The sequence below is a fragment of the Juglans microcarpa x Juglans regia genome, chromosome 7S (assembly GCF_004785595.1).
Source record: "Juglans microcarpa x Juglans regia isolate MS1-56 chromosome 7S, Jm3101_v1.0, whole genome shotgun sequence".
Taxonomy (NCBI): domain Eukaryota; kingdom Viridiplantae; phylum Streptophyta; class Magnoliopsida; order Fagales; family Juglandaceae; genus Juglans; species Juglans microcarpa x Juglans regia.
The window spans coordinates 5,066,403-5,087,373 of record NC_054607.1 but is presented as its reverse complement, the minus strand read 5'-3'; the positions used below and the strand labels follow the sequence as shown (position 1 = coordinate 5,087,373).

General features: G+C 39.4%; 1 protein-coding gene across 2 annotated transcripts in view; it reads left to right on the top strand.

Moving 5' to 3' along the window:
- LOC121240390 (putative disease resistance protein RGA4) overlaps window positions 1-18,710 on the top strand; it is a 33,501-nt gene extending 14,791 nt beyond the window's left edge. The window contains exons 1-2 of one of the 2 annotated variants that reach the window (XR_005935532.1): window positions 18,015-18,155; window positions 18,259-18,710. The gene's annotated coding sequence lies outside the window, so the exon portion shown is untranslated. Of the gene's footprint in view, window positions 1-18,014; window positions 18,156-18,258 lie in introns of those variants that run through there. The other variant, XR_005935530.1, reaches the window with a different exon arrangement.
- Window positions 18,711-20,971: the final 2,261 nt, after the last annotated feature.

The following is a 20,971-nucleotide window of genomic DNA, read 5'->3' as shown; positions in this document are numbered from 1 at the left end:
TGCCGTTGATATAAAGATCAAGAGGTTCTTGTGGGAAGCTATAGAAAAGTCGAAGTTTCGGTACTACATGCGTGCAGAAATCAAGTGGGTCACTCGTGGCGTTACAAGCCAGTTTTAGCCACTACAAAAATTTTGTGAGTGCTTCTAAAATGGTTGTAACAAATTAAAGTTTCTATAGTGGATTTGAGGTGGTGACTTATACCCGAAGTGGTTTTAGATTTTGAAGACGTTCTTGAAATAAGTTTCCACTTCGTGACCAAATTGATGTGTTGATTATTTGTGTGATTTGTTTCATTGATTGTTTGTTTAACAATATTTTTTAATAGATATTCAAAATTGAATTACACATATTCACCCCCTCTAGGTGTTGTGTTGGGGTAGAACCATTGCATTTTCATATATAAAAAAACTACATTACAAAATAAAATCAAGACAAATCTTAAAACACATACATGCATGAGAAAGTCAATACTTCTCCATACGAGTCTTAAAAACTAAGTATCTACCAATTCACTTTTGTCACATTTATGACTTGATATCGCGATGTATAATCTATCTATCAATTATGGGTATAAATGCAAAAGTGTTAATATTTCATTGTAAAAAATGCGAGAGCAAAAAGTGAGCTTAGAAATTCACCCAAGCACCAAACTATAATAACATTTGGCCCCTTTAGATCTTTCTTTACCTTCGAGGAAGCAGAGCCAAGATTACTTCAATACATTCATATATAAAATATATACTTATAAAAAATATATATAAAATGTAATATATAATATAAAGTGTTAAAAAAACTAAGAGAGAGTAATTTGTATGCAAGACCTTAACATCATTTGTGTATCATACATTCAAATATATATAGACGTACAACTAAGTATGAAGACATGGACAAAAAGTAAGTGGACTAATTTAGACAAACTCCTAGAATTAAGGTGGCTTGTTTTGTGGCTTGTTCTGTGGAGCTCCAAAAATTAAGGTGGCTGTTAATACTCCCCCTCAAGTTGGCACATGTAGATCCATAATGCCCAACTTTTGTGCAAAATGATGAAAAAGTTCTCGTCCTAAGATTTGTGAAGATATCTGCAACTTGTTCAGTGGAGGAAGTGTGAACGGTTGTAAAAAGGTTGGAGCAAATTTTATAACGAACAATGTGACAGTCAACCTCGATCTGTTTGGTACGTTCATGGAACATGGGATTGTGCGCAATGTAGAGAGCGGATTGGTTGTCACAATGTAAGGTGAAGGACTCGGGGTGAGGAATGCCAAGATCAATGAGAAATTGTTTCAACCAGGTGAGTTCACAGGTGGTGGCGGTCATGGCTCGATATTGTACTTCAACAGAAGACCTTGCTACTGTAATCTGTTTCTTTGTACGCCATGAGATTGGATTGGCCCCTAACTGAATGAAGCATCCGGTGGTGGAGTGGCGGGTGGTGGGACACCTGGCCCAATCAGAATCAGTGTATGCTATGACATTCATACTGCTAGAGGAAGAGAAGAAGATGCCTTGGCCTGGGTTGCCTGTGAAGTAGCGAAGAACATGAGTAGCGACAGTCATGTGAGGAACCTGAGGAGCATGCATGAACTCACTGAGAATGTTGACTGCATAGACGATACAGGTCAGGTGATGGTCAAATAGATGAGTCGGCCAACTAAGCATCTGTAAGTGCAGGAATCAAGGAATAGATCGCCATCTTCAGTGCTGAGTTTCAAGTGCTGTTCCATAGGAAAAGATGCAGTGCGGCCACCGAGTTGTCCACTATCAGAAAGAATATCAATGGCATATTTGAGCTGACTGAGGAAGATTTCATTGTGAGAGCGAACAACTTCAAGTTTAAAAATATTTCAAAGAACAAAGATCTTTGGTTTTGAAATGGGTGGAGAGGAGTCCTTTGAAAAACTCGATCTGAGAGATATCGTTACCAGCAACTAATATATCATCATCGTAAACAAGGACAAGGGTAATATTGGTGGAGGTGACAAAAGTAAATAAAGAATGATCGGCCGGAGACTAATGGAAACCTGTATCTAGAAGCACAGATGCCACTTTAAAAAATCAGTTGTGGGAGGCTTGTTTGAGGACAAAGAGATTTTCTTAGCCGATAGAAATGGGTCTCCCCTTTCTGCAATATCCAGGAGGTGGTGTCATGTAGACTTCTTCATCAATGTTGCCATGTAAGAAGACATTGTTGACGTCTAGTTCATGAATGACCCAATGTTTGGCGGCAGCGACAGCCAGTAAGTAACGAACAATGGTCATTTTGGCAACTGGAGCAAATGTCTCATGATAGTCAAGGCCTTCAACCTAAGTGTAACCCTTGGCAACCAACCGAGCTTCGTACCTTTCAATGGAGCCATCAGCCTTGAGTTTAGTTTTGAAAACTCATTTACAACCAATAGGTTTTTTATTGGGGGTAGCATCTCAAAAGTCCAAGTGGAGTTATCCTCCAAAGCCTAAATTTCAACAGACATGGCTTCATGCCAATGAGAGTGGCAGATAGCATCAGAATAACATGAAGGATCAACACAAGTGGTTAGAGCAGTTAAAAAAGTGAAATGAGATGAAGAGAAATGAAAATATGAAAGAAAAACAGGCAGAGGGTGAGCAGTACTTGAATGGTAGGACCCTACGTTTTGTGGCCCATGGCCAAGCCACTAGCCATGTCATGACAAGGCTGGACAGCCCCACAGCAGCCCCATGAGCACGCCACGGGACCTGCCAAGACATGCCCAGGATACCCAGTGAGGCTGGTGACCAGGCCAGCTCGTGCAGCACTCCCAGCCTGACCAGCGCGCAGCAGCACAGCACGCATGTCCAGCGTGCGCGCTCAGCGTGCAGCAGTCCCGCGCGCAAGCCCCCCAGTGCCCGCGCGCACGCCCAGCGCGCCCAGGCAGCAGCCTCAACATCAGCCTCAGCGCCCAAGCCCTTGCCTGGGCCATGCCAGCCATGCCAGTGCCCAGACCATGCCCGGGCCCTGTCAGCCACATACCTACAACCATACCAACCATGTCAGCCATGCCCATGGGCCAGCCTAGCCCACCCATGGGCTCATGCATGCCATGGGTCAATTTGGTCCATGCCAACTATATTATTTTTTATTATTTATTTTTATTTAATTGTTTATTTTCCAAAGAACCTATTGGGGGTTTCCAAGTTGTAATTCTTATAAATAGGACCCTTAGACTTTGCATTTACATCTTTTGGCAAATTTCCTATTGGGTAGACTATTTTATTCTTGAGATCACTATTTGGTGCCAAGGCACTTGAGCTCTTTGAGGTGCAATACGTGAATCCCTTAAGAGAGGATCATACCTTACAATTCGTGAATATGTGTGGTTCAATATATCTTGTTCTTGCAACTTGGTGCAATTCGTGAATCAAAGTTGTTGCTCTCTTTGTTATTTCCAAATTCATCAATAAAGAAGTTTAATTCACCTATGTACAATTCGTAAATCATAATTGAATTGGCTATCTTTTGTTCACTTTGTTCTTGATTATTTATCACTTGTTCATCGTGTTCTTCATTTGTTCTTGGTGTTCATCCATTCCATTGCTCATTTGATCCATTCCATACCACATACTTGACCACCATCTTGTTTGTCATCATTTCCATAAATTGACACACTTTACATAAAGCCTTCCCACCATCCCAATTGCCCTAGCCGAAATACCTGGCCACCATCTCTCATCAAACCCTAGCCATATTCCCCACTTACTATACTCGACCAACCCTAGTGTTGTCCTACTTTCCATAATAGTTCACATTACCATAATTAGCCCATCAACCACATAAGCCCTAGCCGTCCACCTCAAGACTCCATAAGGCGATTCTTTCCTTTAAGGAGTCTTGCCTCTATCATCCATTGACCTAGCCATCCATCAAGAGTCCCTCTTTGGCAACTTCCTTAATTTTAGGAAAGTTGACTCATCCCAATCACATCCTTAAAATCTCTCCATCCTCTTACCAAATTCAAATTCAAAATTCAGATACAAATTCAAATTCAAATTCAAATCCCAATTCAAAACCCTTAATTTAAGAAATTGAAAATCCTCTTCAATTCCTTAAATCACTCTTCTTACAATCTCTCTAAGTCAACTATTGACTTGTCATCTTGATTCAAATTCAAATTCCCCTCTTCTCTCAAAGATTCCTTTCATCTTACAAACTTCTCATATCCACTCCTAAACCAACCAAATCTAGCCAATCTTCTTAAGACCAAGTCAATTCCAATCCGCCCACCTTAGCCACCAAACCCTAGCCTCTCTCTTCCATCTCATTCCCAAACCTAATTTCATCCTAAACTCCAACCCTAAGCCAACTCTTCCAAATCTCAAAATCTACCCTAGCCACCTCACAAAACCCTAGCTACACTTCACCATACATACCCTAATTATCATCCAAGTGATCCTAACAACAAGGGCAACCCTTAAGCCATCCCCTTTACATCAAACACCCATAATTCTAAGCCAATCTTCCAAGGCCACGCCTACCCTAATCCTACCGTAGTCCACGACAACCCTAGTTGCCTCCAACCCTTAATCCTAACCTCATCTCATCCATTCAACCCTAGCCTCCATCATTTTGGCACCTCATTCAAGAACAAGTCTAGCTGCCCACATTGATTTGCCTTAGCCTAAACACTTAGCCTACCCAAGTGTATCATCTTCATCATTCCATTACTCAAACACCATTCCTTTATTGAAGGTCAAGCAAGTTGGTAATATCACTCGGTCATCATCTTCACCAAGGCAAGCTCTTGGTCCTTACTGTTAGGGACAAGACTGGAGTCCCTAACACCGAGGCCTGTGTAGTAGGTGAAGGTGTCGTGGGCTCTGTGTGGAGTGTAGGAGAAACGTAGTCATGAAGATAGGCGGGTCAAGTGATGGTGCTGCGAGGACGAGAAATGGGAGGTGAAGAGAGAAGAGGCTTGGATGGAAGGAATGGAGGTGAGGAGAGAAAGGGCTCGGATGAGTTTGGAGAAGAAGTTTCTAGAGATGGAGGAGATGGTATAGGAGTTTCAGAAGCAGGCAGTGGAATGACAGGATGAGAAGGAGAGAGAGCAGGAATATGTTGGAAAGAAAAGTGGTGTTCATAGAAAGTGATATCACAAGAATAAGAAATGGAATGAGTGTCAAGATTGTAGAGTTTGTAAGTTTTATGAGTGTTGGGATAGCCAAGAAAAATGCATTTAGTAGCATTGGGGCAAAATTTGTCACGATGAGCACTAAGGGTTTGTGTATAACAAAGACACCCGAAGACGCGAAGATGATCATAGCTAGGTGTTTTATTAAAAAGAATTTCTAAAGATGACTTATTCTAGAGTATGTGACTTGGAGTACGATTAATGAGATGTGCAGCGATGATGGCACAATCGTCCCAAAATTTTAAAGGTAGATGTACTTGGAAATAAAGACTACAAGCAACATTTAGAAGGTACCTATGTTTACGCACTGCAACTCTATTTTGTTGTAGAGTTTCAACACAGGTACGTTCATGGATAATGCCATGATTTTGAAGATAAGTTTGAAATTGGTGAGAAAGAATTCTTGTCCGTTATCTTTGCGAATAATTTTAATAGTAGTATTAAATTGATTTTCGACAAAGGCAAAAAAATGCATTAAATGAGTAAAAGTTTCAGATTTAAAACGCATTAGGTAGATTCAAGTAGTGCATGAAAAATCAACAACAATGGTGGAAAAATGGCCCCACTCAGAGAAGAAGTATGGTAACCAAACGAAATATCACAAAAAAGGTGATTAAAAGGAAAAAAAATTATTTTCATTAATAAAAAAAAAGGTAATCTAGTGTACTTAGATCAAGCACAAACATCACAATCAGAGAGAATGCATGGAGAATTAAAAAGACTGGGAATAATGAAACTGGAAGGATGGCCTAGACATTGATGCTATAAGGTCTTATTGATAGTAGACTAGGTAGATAAAGCAAAGAGAAGGTTCAGGTCGGTACACGTAGAACCCATTGTAGAGATCACCAGCTCCAATCGACCTCATCAATCAAGGGTCCTGAAATAAACAAGTGTGAGAGGAGAAAAAAATGACGCAGGCACTATGAAGGGTAATTTGGGAAACAGATAAAAGGTTAAATGAAAATTGAGGAACAAAATAAACATTAGACAAAATAAGAGAGGATGAGAGGATGCAGGTGCCATGGCCTTTGATGGGGATGGCTTTGCCATTCAGGAGCTACACCAAACACGGGGAAGAGAGGCGTCGTAGATCAGTGAAGGCATCACACCGGTAACACATATGGTGGCTTACACCACCGTCCACCACCCAGTGATTGTGCCGATCGAAGGAAAAAATAGAGGGAGAATGGGTTAGGGAATTACCGACGAAGTGGGTGGAAGGAGGCATGGAAGTGGTGGAGGACGGAGGTGTGAGCATGGGGAGAAGCTTCTGGTACAGTTTAGATGATAGTGGCGGTATGGGGCTGGTTGAGGTGGATTTGTCCACCACCTAGTCGATTCTGGTTCGCCACTGATGGAGGGTGGGCAAGGATCGAAGCTTGTGGCTTGTTACGGGGCTCACGGCCAGGTGGGTACCCGATGAGGGTCCAGCACCTCTCTCGAAGGTGGCCTTCTCAGCCATAAGCCGTGCACTTGAGGATGGCTCTTTCGCAGCTAAGGAATTTGGCACCAAGTGCAAGGGTGTCTGAGGAAGGATTTGTCAGATGAAGAAGACGTTTTTGTTCTTCTTGGAAGAGAATGGAAAAAACTTTATTGATGGATGGAAGAGGATCCATGGCCAAAATTTGGGTTCGAAGGGAGCCGAATGAATCATTGAGACCAAGAAGGAATTGGAAGACCCGTTCATCTTCAATCTATTGTAGAGGGTTTTTCAGATCAGGGTGCTTTTTAAGTGTCCAAGTTCATCCCAAATTTGTTTGATCTGGTTGTAGTAGTCATGGATGTTGCTTGTGGTTTGTTGCAAGGAAGAAAGAGTTCGTTTTAGGTGGTATATGTGGGCATTGTTGCCATGGTAGAATCGAGAAGAAAGATCGACCCAAACAGAATGTGGATCGGTATGATATTCGAGAGAATTGGAAATGGATGGGCTGATGGAGTTGAGAATCCAGGTGATAGGGCTGAAAATAGAAGTTATCAATGCGATTTTGGCCTAAAACCGAAACTGCACCGACACCTAGAAATTCAGGGTTTTCTCGACTGAAGACGGTCGACGAGGAGAAAGAGCACTAGCTGGAGTTTAACGGTCGGCGCCGTATCGGTTCATCAATTAGGGGATTGATTTTTCCAACTAAACGATTTCCCATCACCAAATTCACCATTCTCCAAACACAATCCACAAACAAAATTTTGATCTCATTCTAACTACCAAACAGGCTAACAAAAGTTAAAAACCATTACCTGAGTCCTAAAGTCACAGAGTTCCAGATCTTTCTATGGGTGGCGTCATGGCGAGATGAGTCACGGAGTTCCAGAACTTTCCATGGATAGCAAGGAAAGGGCGAGATGGCTGCGGGACGTGAGAGATCCGCAGTGTGGGACGTGGGTGGCCACCACTGTGCATCAGAGAGGGGAGAGAGAGAGCTGAGATCCATAAACGGCAAAGTGAGAAGTGAGAACTGAAGAGTGAAGAAGAAGGAAAGGGAGGGGGTACGTGAGTGTATTAAATCCTAAAGTGAAACAACGTCATTTAGTGTTTTAAAGCAAACGGCAGGTAAACAAACAAAGTCATTTCACTTAATGATTGAAACGACGTCGTTTCATATATAAGGAAAAAACATCTTTAACCCCTATCGGCCGGTTCAATGGTTTTCCATTGGCTCAGCGTGGAACCGAACTTGCTAATGACGGGTTCAAGGATCTACAAATGCACTCCAACCGATTCTCCACCGGTTTCGGCCCGTTCCTTCATATGGCGGCCGGTTTGCATAGTGACGACCAATCCGGCCGCTTCCTGTACACCCCTACCAGGTAAGGACCATGTCTTTGGTTTGGTTCCATTATAGGTAGTTTGGTGAGTCAAGATCAGGGGGTGAGTGTACCATCGACAAAACTCAACTTGTTTTTGGCATTCAAAGCTCGAGTCATCGCTTTCTTCCATTTGAAAAATTGTCTCCAGTGAGGAGACCAGTGACAAGAATTAGGCTAGGTGAATCTAATGGGTGAAGGAGATAGGGGAAGAGACGAGTGGGTTGGAGGATTTAGCTTTGTGACTAAAGTGGGTCGAAGGGTTTAGCCATTTGTGGCTGGGGTTGGGATCGGTTTAGTTTGATACCATGTTAAAAAAACTAAGAGAAAGTAATTTGTATGCAAAACTTTAACATCATTTGTGTATCATACATTCAAATATATATAGACGTAAAACTAAGTGTGAAGACATTGACAAAAAGTAAGTGGGCTAATTAGACAAACTCATAGAATTAAAGTGGCTTGTTTTCTGGCTTGTTTTGTGGAGCTCCTAGAATTAAGGTGGCTGTCAATATAAAGGTTGGTTGAGATCAGGTACATACCAAAGAAGACTTGCTCTATATGATAAAGGAATGAGTGGAAAAACATTAACTTAGACAGCAAGTTACATACAAAATACAAGTTCTAGTAAGACAACACCATTTGGCTGTAAGTTAGAGTCTTGCTAGCTTTGGTCGGAAAGCTTGACCCAGCTCTAAAGTTGAAAGTCATGCTTTCACCATACAGTTTCAAAGTCTTACAAATAACGACTTTTATATTTTTGAAATCTGCATATATGTTAGCAGAGTTTTTCGAAAGAGTAAAAGATGCAAATATCAAACCAGATCCAAATGTAACATGAGCTGATTGTACTTCGACGGAGTGGAGGAGGTGCGACGCCGATCGTTGGAGTGTGGATTCTAGAGAGTGGAGATAAAGTTACAGAGAGCAAAAAATGAACTTAGATCTAAGGATTTGAGAATTTGAGTTCACAAGGCAATGGAGAAACCGAAGAAGTAGAAATGGAGGGGGATATACGAAAAATGTCATGCATTTGAAGCTATTTACAAAAATGACATGCCTTAAATTTTCTGGCAGGAGTGCCATTTCCGCCCATTCTGGCTGGATTCTGGATTCTGGAATCAGGCTGGAATGGGTCTAAACACACCGAAACACTCAGAATTCTACCCGAAACAGAACACCCATCTACACTACCAATTACTATTTCGACATGGCAAATTCCGGTCGTTTCGGCCATAATGGAACGGAATTAAAAACTTTGTAAAGTTTTCTATTTTTTGAGTTGAATACTTGATGTAAAGGAATTTGTGAGAGGAGAAATACCAGGAAATAGAAACAAAGAACTTCTAAAAAATGGTGTTTGAGGTACCTTCTTCACGCGATTGTACTTTTTGTATATGAGAAAGAGGATTCCTCTTTTACTTTTTTAAGAGTGGGAGATCAATACGGGTGGTCATACTTAAAAATTAACCGTCATTATTGATATTTTTTATTATGCTAAAAACTTAGTTGCCCTTGAATATTGGGTAATTATGTTTTGAAACACCTTTTGATAAATTTGCTTATTGGAAAAAAGACAAAAATCTAGTGTGCTTTTTTTTATTTATTGGCTATATTTTAGGCTCCTTTTGAATGGTAAGATCATTTTATCTTATCTCAACATCTAAATATTATTTAAATACAATTTTTAAATTTTTTTTTCTAATCATTACATAATTATTATGATTTTCTAAACTTTCACAATATATATATAAAATAATTAAAATTTATAAATCTAAAATAAAAATTATATTAAAAAATTATTCTAAATATCTGACTATTTTTTTTAAAGAGTGATATTAGGTTGCCGTCTAGTAATGACCATCGGGCGTACTATCTAGGTAAAACTTAATTTTTTATTTTTTTCTATATTTTTTATTCATACTTTTTAATACTTTTAAATATTTTTAAAAATTATAAAAAAATCAATATATTAATAATTACTTTTTTAATATTAAGTAAAATTAAAAAAATAAATTAAATATATGAATGATTAAAATAAAGGAGTAAAATAAAAGAATCAAATAATGTTACTCTTTTTTAAATCGGTTGGACTGTAGTTGTTGGAACTGTGAAATATCAGTACGTAGCGGTGGCATGCATTAATTATGTATTTATATGGGAAGAGAACGTGTGTGGGGTGAGAGTAGGCTGGGGCCCAACGGAGAGTCAAGAGCGCACCAGATATTAGGCTGTACAGAAACCGACACAACCGACTGTCGCCGACGCAAACTAGCCGGTTGTGTCAGGGACTGGCCGAAACCGATGGAGAACCGGCCGGCGTGCGGTAGAATAATACAAGAACCAACGTTCAGCGGTTCGGTCCCAGTTTGAGGCTGGGTCGGACCGCTGAACTGACCGATATAATAAAACTTAATTTTTTTTAATATATATTAATCAAAACGGCGCCGTTTCACTTAAGTTTAAATGGAACGGCGTCGTTCCATATCTATAAGTATACAATAGATAATAAAAACGACGCCGTTTGGTATTAAAGCAAACGGCGTCGTTTTATTAAAGACGTAAGAAAAAAAAAATTATATCTGAAACGACGTCGTTCCACTTAAACTTATGTGGAACGGTGTCGTTTCGGTATGGGGTCTTCTTCTTCCCCAACCTTCTTCCATTTCTCGATTTCATTTGCATCTCTCTCTCTGCAGCTCTCTCTCTCTCTCTCTCTCTCTCTCTCTCAGTAGAATCACGTCGCTAGGGGAACCGACGCCGACCGAGAACCGCCTCCATCGGTTTCCTCCTCCCCATCGACTGGTTACGGTCGGTTGCTCCCCTAGTTTTTCAGTCGTCGGTCGGCATCGATTTTACCCAAAAACCACGTCGACAACGTCGATTTTCACCCCTGCCAGATATGATCCTTGCTTTTTGATAAGGCTTTAAATTCTCATTATTTTTATTAAAAGAAAAAAAAAAAGAAAAGATGGGCTCACCAGCCAGCAAGGGTGGCGGTTCGGGCTTTTATTTTTATTTTTAGTAAATAAGTAGTAATAGTAAATAAGTAGTAGTACACCCATGCACTTCTACTAGTTTGACTGTCGGGCTTTTATTTTTATATTTATTTTTTAGCAAGTCGGGCTTTTATGTTTTTATGCATTTTATATTCTAATTATAATTTTTATACTACACATTTCACTTAATTGTTTTTTCTCTTACTAAATATATGATATATAGATAATGAGTAGAAGAAATCAATTAGTTTAGAAAGAAAAAAATGAAAAAAAATTTAAAAATAAAAACAAATGTGATATGTAGAGATAATGAGTAGCAAAGTTCATACATAAAAGTAAATTTATAAACTGCTGTTGTTTTATGTGTGATGCAGAGGATCTAGGCTCAATGAAGAGTATTCCTAGGATTTGGATGAGAACCTTAGATTTGGGCGAGAAACGAGATGGCCAAACAATAGAATATGAAATAAGATAACGATAGCTAAAATCTAACCTAAGAATTCGAAACAAAATCGTTACTAAAATAAACATTACCATAAAAGAAAATTAACCAAAAATGTAAAATTGTTTACTCCCTTCATTTCATTGCCTTTCAGAGCTCTCCGTCTCGAGTTGCATTGTGCTGGATTTCATTGCCTTTCGGACCGGAATGCCCATTCCGGCTGGAATACTAGAATTAGGCCGGAATGGGTCGAAACACTCGGAGTTCTACCCGAAACGGAACACCCATCTACACTGTGCCGATTACTATTTAGGCACGGCAAATTTCAATTGTTCCGGCAGAACGAAATTGAACAATTGAACCAAAAATGTAAAATTGTTTACTCCCTTCATTTCATTGCCTTTCAGAGCTCTCCGTCTCGAGTTGCATTGTGCTGGATTTCATTGCCTTTCGGACCGGAATGCCCATTCCGGCCGGAATACTAGAATTAGCTGGAATGGGTCAAAACACTCGGAGTTCTACCCGAAACGGAACACCCATCTACACTGTGCCGATTACTATTTTGGCACGGTAAATTTCAATTGTTCCAGCAGAACGAAATGGAATTCAAAACTTTATTGTAAAGTTTTCTATTTTTTGAGTTGAATACTTGATGTAAAGGAATTTATGAGAGGAGAAATACCAAGAAAGAACAACAAAGAACTTCAGAAAGGGACCACATGCGAAGCTAATCGGCTCTCTCTCTAGGATGAGTTCTCTTTACCTCTCTCATGGGTATACTCCCATCTTTGTAGTCTCCCTCTCTGAATCCCTTACCATCCCACCTTAAACCCATCACCATTACTCCTCACTCCTTCCCTTACCATCCCACCCAACACCATCGCTCTCCTCATTCCATCCCTCATCATCACACCTTAAACCCAGCACCATCGCTCCCTCATCAAACACCCTAAACAATTCCCTTTTGCTACTTACCTTTTTGTCCGCACTAAATATGTCACCCTCACAACAAACAGATATGGACAACCTCATTAGACAAGCAGCAACCCTCTCTTGGAGTGACCTGCAACTCATTCCTGAGATAGGCCCTATAAACCATTTTTCCAATTTCATTGTAGTTGGAAAATTGGTATCCTCCAAACCCTTAAACAAACATACTTTTCACGCCATCTTCAAGGTAGTTTGGAGTTTTCTTCAAGGATATACCATTGGAGATATAGACACAAATACCTTTTTGTTTACCTTCACAAATCAAGAGGATAAGAACAGGCTTTTAGCAAACCGACCCTAGAACTTCAAAGGTTACCATCTTGTTTTAAAACAATGGCCACAGGGGCTCAGCAATTAAGAAGTGTCACTGATTTTCCTTGTTTTATGGGTGGAAATTCATGGGCTGCCCATGGAAATGCTTACAATTAGAAATGCTGAGAGGATTGGTCAAGTGTTAGGAATCCTCATTGAGGTGGATAAAGCTTATGTCTTTGGAGTTGCTCTCAGAAGGTATCTTCGGTTGAAGGTAGAAATAAACATTGATAAACCACTTCCTGAAGGTTTTGATCTACCAAGGCCTAATCAAGAACCGAAAAGAATTCAAATCAAGTATGAGAGGCTTTCAGATTTCTGCTACGCTTGTGGATGTTTGGGACATTTAGCTCAAGCATGTCCTTTGTTCTCTATAATTCTAGATATTTCACAATATGGGCCATGGATGAGGGTGGAAAACACCACCTTCGTAAAGAAGCAAGAAAATCAGTCCCATCAGAGAATTGTATTACCCCTTGTCCAATTCAAAAATCTCAACTCAGTTCCACTGATTGTGAAGCAATCTTTGGAGGGAACACATTTTTCAAAAGGAAAAAGGTTTACTGGTTGAGGAAAAAATTCCTTACAAAAATGCCGAACACTAAGCAACAAGCCTCATGGCTTTGGTCCAAGGAAAAGGAAAAGGAATCCTCATTGAAGAGAAGAATTTCACACAGCAGGTGCAGAGGAGAATGTTGATGATGATGAACATTGGGCCTTTAAGAGGTTGGTAGACCCATTTAATTCAACTAACACCAATTACTCCTGCAGGCCAAAATATCCCTCTTCAGAAGCCCTTCCATTTCCCAATTGTCTTATCATCTATCAATTCCAGCCCCTTGGGTAGATCAGGAATCCCCACGTTTACATTTGGTCAGACAAATCCAAGATATGTTCCCTTAAGCTTTAATGCAAATGAAACCTTTGCCCTTAATTCCATCATTACATGCCCTTAAATGTATCAGTCAATAGTCTCTAATTCAAACAAGGAAATGAGTCTTTCTGGAAATTTTGAACAAATCCCACCTGATATATTCTTAGGCCCACTTGGTAAAGATCATACTTACATGGGCCCGACCTCGTTTATCTCTACAGAATCTGTTGGCCCTATTCCACATGATCACATTTGCAAACCAAGGCCTGCCAAACCAAGTAACATTGGCCCATTCCCTCCACCTCAATTCAATGAGCCCATCAAAGCCCAAGATCACATCTTCAAGCCAAGTCCAACTCGCCAACTCTCCTTAAAATTCCTGAGCATCAACATGCCCATTCATCACCTCTATCGTTGAGGATTCAAAAGTCAGGCCATGGAGTTCCAATTTCTGAATCTGAACCTTCCTAGCCCTTGCAAACACAGCTTAAGGAACTACCCCCGACACTAATTGCCTCTCCAAAAATAGAAAATCTCCCTTCAAAATTCCAACCATATACCCAAATCACACGAAAGAGAGAGTTGCCTCATGAGGAGGTGGATGTCCCCCCTAACAAGAGAGCTACTTACTACTCTGAAATTCAGCATGTTGGCATGGAGGAAGGAGTCCTGAAAATTAAACCTGTAATAATAAAAGGAAAGAAAAAGAAATCATCAATGAAGAGGAAGCCCTGGGAGTTATCTTCATCTCAACTGTCTAGCCCACTAGAAGATCAAAAAGATGGTAACTCCACTCAGCTTAAAAACTCTACAATTTCTTTTGATGAATTGGTTAAGGTGACAGAGCCTAACCTGTCACCCAATCAGAAATGAGAGCAATATGTTGGAACTGTAGAGGACTTGCTCAATCCTCTGCACTTCGTTCTTTAAGGGCCCAAATCAGGTCTTGTCAACCTGATATAATTTTCCTTGAGAAAACACTTTTGTCTGATGTAAATACAAATGGTGTAGTCAGTAGACTAGATTTTTCTAATTTCTTGCATGTTCCCCCTCTGAAAAAATGGCGAGGTCTTTTGTGTAAGTGGCATCCGGGAATGGACTTGGAACCTGTTTATAGTTCTGTTAATATTATGGCTTTTATGGTGTACTCGGATCTTGTGCATGTACCTTGGTTACTTATCCTTGCTTACTGCCCCGCTAATCATAGTAAAAAATTTGCTTTCTGGGACTCGCTGAATTCTATTGCTTCAAATTTCTTGGATCCCATCCTAGGATTAGGTGACTTTAATTCTATTATCAATCAATCCAAAAAAATAGGAGGAAAACCCTTTGCTTCGTCGTCCTGTCCTAATGGACTTCAACTTTTCATGAATAAACAACGCCTGGTTCATCTAGGATTCTCTAGTCCAAAATTCACTTGGAGTAATAAAAGACATGGTTTTTCCCACATCAGGGAAATGATTGATAGAGGCATAGCCAATCATAGGTGGACTACCCTTTTCCCTGATGCAAAAATTCATCATCTCCCAATTCATGCCTCCGATCATGCCCTCTCCTCCTGGATACCATTGGCTTAAAGAATTCCAAAAAACCATTCAAATTTGAAGAGATTTGGTTTAGAGATCCGAATAGTGTGGAAATAGTTGCTAAAGCCTGGGACATCTTTTTTAATGGCTCACCTTTCACTATTTTTTTCCAAAAACTCAATGCTGTAATAAAAGTTCTAAAAATTTGGAATAGAAACCAATTTGGTCATATTCAAACCAGGATTAGAGAGCTTAACCAGCATCTTATTGCAGTTCAAAATCAGGCTCCATTTGACAATGCCCTTTCTATTGAGGAGAATATCATCCATTGTCTCGATGAGAATCTGAAAAGGGAAGAGATCCTGTGGAAACAAAAATCTAGATTGCAGTGTCTCACAACTACCGACCTTAATACTTGATCCTTTCATATGAACTCAACCATAAGGAGAAGAAGAAATAGTATACATTGTATAAAGTATCAAAACAACCAGTGGACCCAAGATAACTCCAAAATCCAGAATTTGTTTTTAGACCACTTCCGGAATATTTATAACTCTACTGCTCCTAACTTTTTGAAGGATCTAGAAAACTTGTTCCTAGCCCAAATCTCTCATCTGGATAATGAGGATCTTTGCAAAATCCCAAATGAGGAGGAAATCCTCCTAACTATCAAGCAAACACCTGCCTCTAAAGCACCAGGTCCTGATAGATTCATGGGTCTCTTTTATAAATACTACTGGGATATCATCAAGGTTGACTTCATAAGAGCCATCCAAAAGTTCTTCACTAATGGAAACGACTTAAATGAACTAAGTCACACGAACATAGTTCTTATTCCAAAAAATGACTCCCCCAGTACGGTCCACTACTTTAGACCAATCAGTCTGTCTAATGTGTGCTATAAGGTGATTGCCAAAATTCTTGCAAATCGACTCAAAAGGGTTCTACACAAATTCATTTCTCCAAATCAATCTGCTTTCATACTAGGAAAAATAATTCAAGAGAATACCATCGTGGCACGGGAAGTTTTTCATCATATTAAAAAGAAGAGGGGAAGGAAAGGGCTAATGGCTGTCAAGATTAACATGGAAAAAGCCTTCGATTATATGGAATGGAATTTTATTATGAAAGTGATGAATTTCTTAGGATTTCATCCTAAATGGATTAGCTGGATTTGTGAGTGCATCTCTAAGGTTTCCTTTTCTGTTGTTATTAACGGGAGCCAATAGGTTTTTTCAACCCTTCTAAAGGCCTAAGACAGGGAGACCCATTTTCCCTTTTTTTTGTTCATCATAGGTAGTGAAGCTCTCTCTAGGCTCATCAATAGAGAGGAGAATCTGGGTCACATTCAAGGTATTAAAATTAGCAGAAATGGTCCCTCAATTTCTCATCCCCTTTTTGCTGACAACTTGATTCTTTTTGGTCAAGCATCAATTCACAATGCAAATTCCCTATCCGAGTGTCTGGATACCTATGCTTCATGGTCAGGACAGAAGATTAACAGTGCTAAATCTTCTATTCAATTTCGCAAGAATACCTCCATCTCTGATATCAGTTCCATAAAAGAAATTTTGGACTTCAAAACTCCATCAGCTAGAATCAAGTACCTTGGACTACCTTTAAGCTTTGACAGACCCACTAGTAATATCTATAATGATCTTCTAGATAAGGTATAGACTAAACTTTCTGGTTGGAAGATGAAACTTCTATCACAAGCTGGCAGAACTACTCTCATTAAATCGGTAGCAAGTTCCATCCTTACGTACATAATGTCCAACACTCTCTTACCCAAGATAATCTCAAAAAGAATTGATAAATCCCTCATGAGATTCTGGTGGGGTTTTGACCCAAAAAATCGCACAATTTTATCCCAAAATCTTGGAAATCTATTTGTAAACCAAAGTCCATAGGAGGATTAGGTATGAGATTAACTGCCCATTTCAATAAAGCTTTGCTCTGCAAATTGGGTTGGCACCTGGCTTCAAATTCCACCAGCATATAGAAGGATCTCGTCACTAGCAAAATATCTGGAGCATTCCTCATGGTGGTCGGTACAAATTAAATCCTCTGACTCTAAATTCTGGAAAAGCTTGCTTAATCAGAGAGAATTTCTATCCTCCAGTCTCTGTATGCAAATTAATAATGGATTCAATACACGAGTCTGGAAGGACCCCTGGATCCTTACTCTATCTCCCCAAATTCCAACACATTCTGCCATCCCCTTGCCACAAGACCCATTTATGAGTGTCTCTGAGCTGATTCTTGAGGAATCAAGGAGATGTAATATCATTCTTATTCAAACACTTTTTTCTCAAGAAACAACCAATGAGATTGAAAAGATCCCTCTTGCCCAGTTCAATTTTTTTAATATCAGGGACAACCTGAAATGGGTACATCATTCTTCAGGAAAATTCTCGGTTAAATCTACATATGCGGCTATCATTTCCCAGAATAATATTGAAGTGGTGGAAAATGATCAGAGTACTTGGAAAAAAATGTGGTCCATGAAACTACAAGATAGACTAAAGCTCTTACTCTGGAAAATTTTCAATAATATTCTACCAATAAGAGCCCTCTTGAATAACTGTCTCTCTCTTTCTGAAGACCAATCTCAGTGTCCTATTTGTTATTCAGCAAAAGAATCCACCTATCACCTTTTCATTGAATGCCCTTCCTTATTCTAGAATTCTTTAGAGACAATCTTTCTGGCCTCTAAACATCTCTCCTATTGAGATTTTTGGTTCATTCTGAAGCATGGATTCACATTGAAATGTTGCATATCTAATTAATTGCCCATTTTATCTCATCGTAGTTGTTTTGCTTGTAAAACTAATTGGCGACTTTTCTTATCTTCAATACTTTCAAAATATATACAATCCAGCTTCTTCTGGTATTGATGTTCTTCCATAATATTTCTAATGGAGTACTTTTACCCTAACTGATGCAGGGTGACTCACTTTCCTAGGACATGCCACCGATATCTTTTGTTAGAATTGTGAATCAGCCACTTCAACAATTTCTTAAGTGCTTGCATTTCTGTTAGCATGACAAATTTTAAGGTAGTCTGACCATGCTTGTGGTAATTCTCTCCAGATTACTAATTCTATAAAACATTCAATTTCTCTCTGAGTGTAAGTACCTCATATGTCCAAGCTTTTGCAGGAAAGATTAATTTGGTTCACCTGGTGGAGCATATATGAAGATGATGACTACAACATGATGATGCAACCAAGTGCTTGGGACTTCTGTATTACTGCTTTGCATGAACATCGTTTGGCATCAATGATTTTACAGTTGGATGTTGTATAGAAAAGAAAGGATTTCCGACTAAAAAATGGAGGAAAATCTTCTTGGTTTGCTTCAAAGATTCATATAAATGCTTGTGACAAAAAGAATGATGGAGATACAAAATGGTATCGAGTGCTGATTTCTGCTAGTGGAAGTACCAACATTTGCCTACCCAAGTTTAAGAAACTTCAAATTCATCAGAACATGAATTTGCAATTCGAAATTTTTCTTTTAGTTTGTGGTGTGTTGAATTCATAGATACCTTCAAGTATTATCTTCACTTTGAATTGTTTGATTATTTGAATTCCACTGGGCACAAGTTTTCTCGAATGATATTTCTTCATGTCTGCAAATTTCTGTAATCCTTCAAATTCATGGTTCCTTTACCTCCCTCTGGAAGCTTATAATAATAAATCACATGCACATAGTTTTTTCATTTAAGATGAATACCAATATATAATACGCAAGATAGATTATATTGACAGTTTTGACAATTTCTTCCATGTCAACAAAGTGGCTTGAAAAGCTAACAGATGTTTTTTATGAAGCGGATGACTTTGTTGGATGATTTCTCTGCTGAAGTTCTACAACAAGAAATCATGACTCGTGATAAGAAGGCAAAAAAGGTAAGCATCTTCTTTTCCAAATCGAATCAGATTGCATATCTCCTTAAAACGGGTCCTAAGATTAAGACAATTATAGAGAAGTTAGATGCGCTTGTGGACGTTAAGAAACTTCACTTAAAGGAACGCCATACGGATATACCAGTACGGAATAGTTGGAGGGATGATACTCATTTTTTTGGTGCATGCCGAAGAAGTTATCGGTAGAGATGGTGATCAAAAGGCAGTTGTTAAACTTTTGATGGACTCCAACGATGAAGAGAACGTTTCAATTCTTCCTATTGTTGGAATCGGAGGATTGGGAAAGACAACATTAGCTCAGCTCACATTCAATCACGAGATAATTGAAAAAGGTTTTCAGTTTTCTTCAAAAAGAAATTGATGGTAAGAAATACATACTTGTCTTGGATGATGTTGTTAGAAAGAAGAAATATGTTACTGGAAACTCTATTTTTTTTTAATAAATTTTGTCTATAGCAGACGGTATTTATACATGAGGTAAAAGAATAAAAAATAATTGAGTTGGTTACAAAAGCACCGTGGGGACCAGTAACAAATTCCTCTACTGTTAGTTTCTAGAACTTGTATTCGGTTGTGCAATGCTCTGCTGTGTGGTGCTCTGCTGTTGTAAATTATGATGGCTATGTAGTTGTCCTCCATTGCTTGCTGTAGTGTCATGTTGAGTGCTCTCATTCTGTTTGTGAAAAGGTGGCATAGAATCATTTATTTCAATACGCCCCCTCGAGTTCAATGGGATATCTACCACGTTGAGACTCGCTCTAAAAAATGTAAATTTCTCTACAACTAATGGCTTAGTTAGGATATCTGCAATTTGTTCATTGGAGCTGCAAAATTGAACTTGTAGTGCACGGGCAGCAACTATATCCCTTACAAAGTGATAATCGACATCTATATGTTTTGTTTGAGAGTGATAGATCAGGTTGACAGATAGATATATGGCTCCAATGTTGTCACACCACAAGATTGGAGCCTTAGAAAGAGAAATACCAAGTTCTAAGAACTATTTGAAGCTATATGGTCTCAGCAGTTGATGATGCGAGTGATTTGTACTCAGCTTCTATTGTTGATCGTGCAACAGTTCATTGTTTCTTCGAGCTCCAAGAGATGAGATGATTTCCAATGTAGATGCAAAATCCTCCAGTTGATCGTCGATCGACTGGACATCCTCCCCAATCAGAGTCCGAGTATGACTGAAGTGTGAAAGTGGACTGCCTTTTAAAGAGTAAGCCATAGTTGATTGTGGCTTTGAGGTACCTGAGGACTCGTTTAACAGCACTCCGATGAGAAATTTTTGGAGAGTGTATGAATTGGCAAATTTTATTCACTGCAAAGGAGATGTCTGGCCTAGTGAGAGAGAGATATTGCAAACCACCAACTATGCTTCTGTATAAAGTTGGGTCATCAAAATCTGGAGAGTCAAATTTTGATAACTTGAGAGATGCTGCCATTGGAGAGGAGACTGGTTTTGCATTGATCATTTGACTTCAATGAAGCAAGCTCTTGATGTGTTTTCGTTGAGTGAGCAAAAGGCATGCGACTGTTTAGTCGACTTCCAGTCCAAGAAAAAAAGAAAGCTGGCCCAAGTCTTTGACTGGAAATGCAGAGCCTCAGTCACAAAGGAGGAGATCAATGGCTGAGGAGTTTGAGCCTGTGACAACTAAGTCATCCACGTACACTAAAAGACAGAGAGTAACATCAGAATGCTGCAAGATAAACAAAGAAGGATCTGCCTTTGAAGCTGTAAAACCATGAGCTAAGTTGGAAAAGCCAAGCAAGGGGTGCTTGTTTTAAACTGTATAAAGCCTTGTGCAATTTGCACACATATGTGGCATGTAGTGGATCTACAAATCCCTGAGGTTGCTGCATGAACACCTCATCAGCCTATGAACCATGCAAAAATGCATTTTCAATATCAAGTTGGCGCAAGGGCCATGATCGTGTGA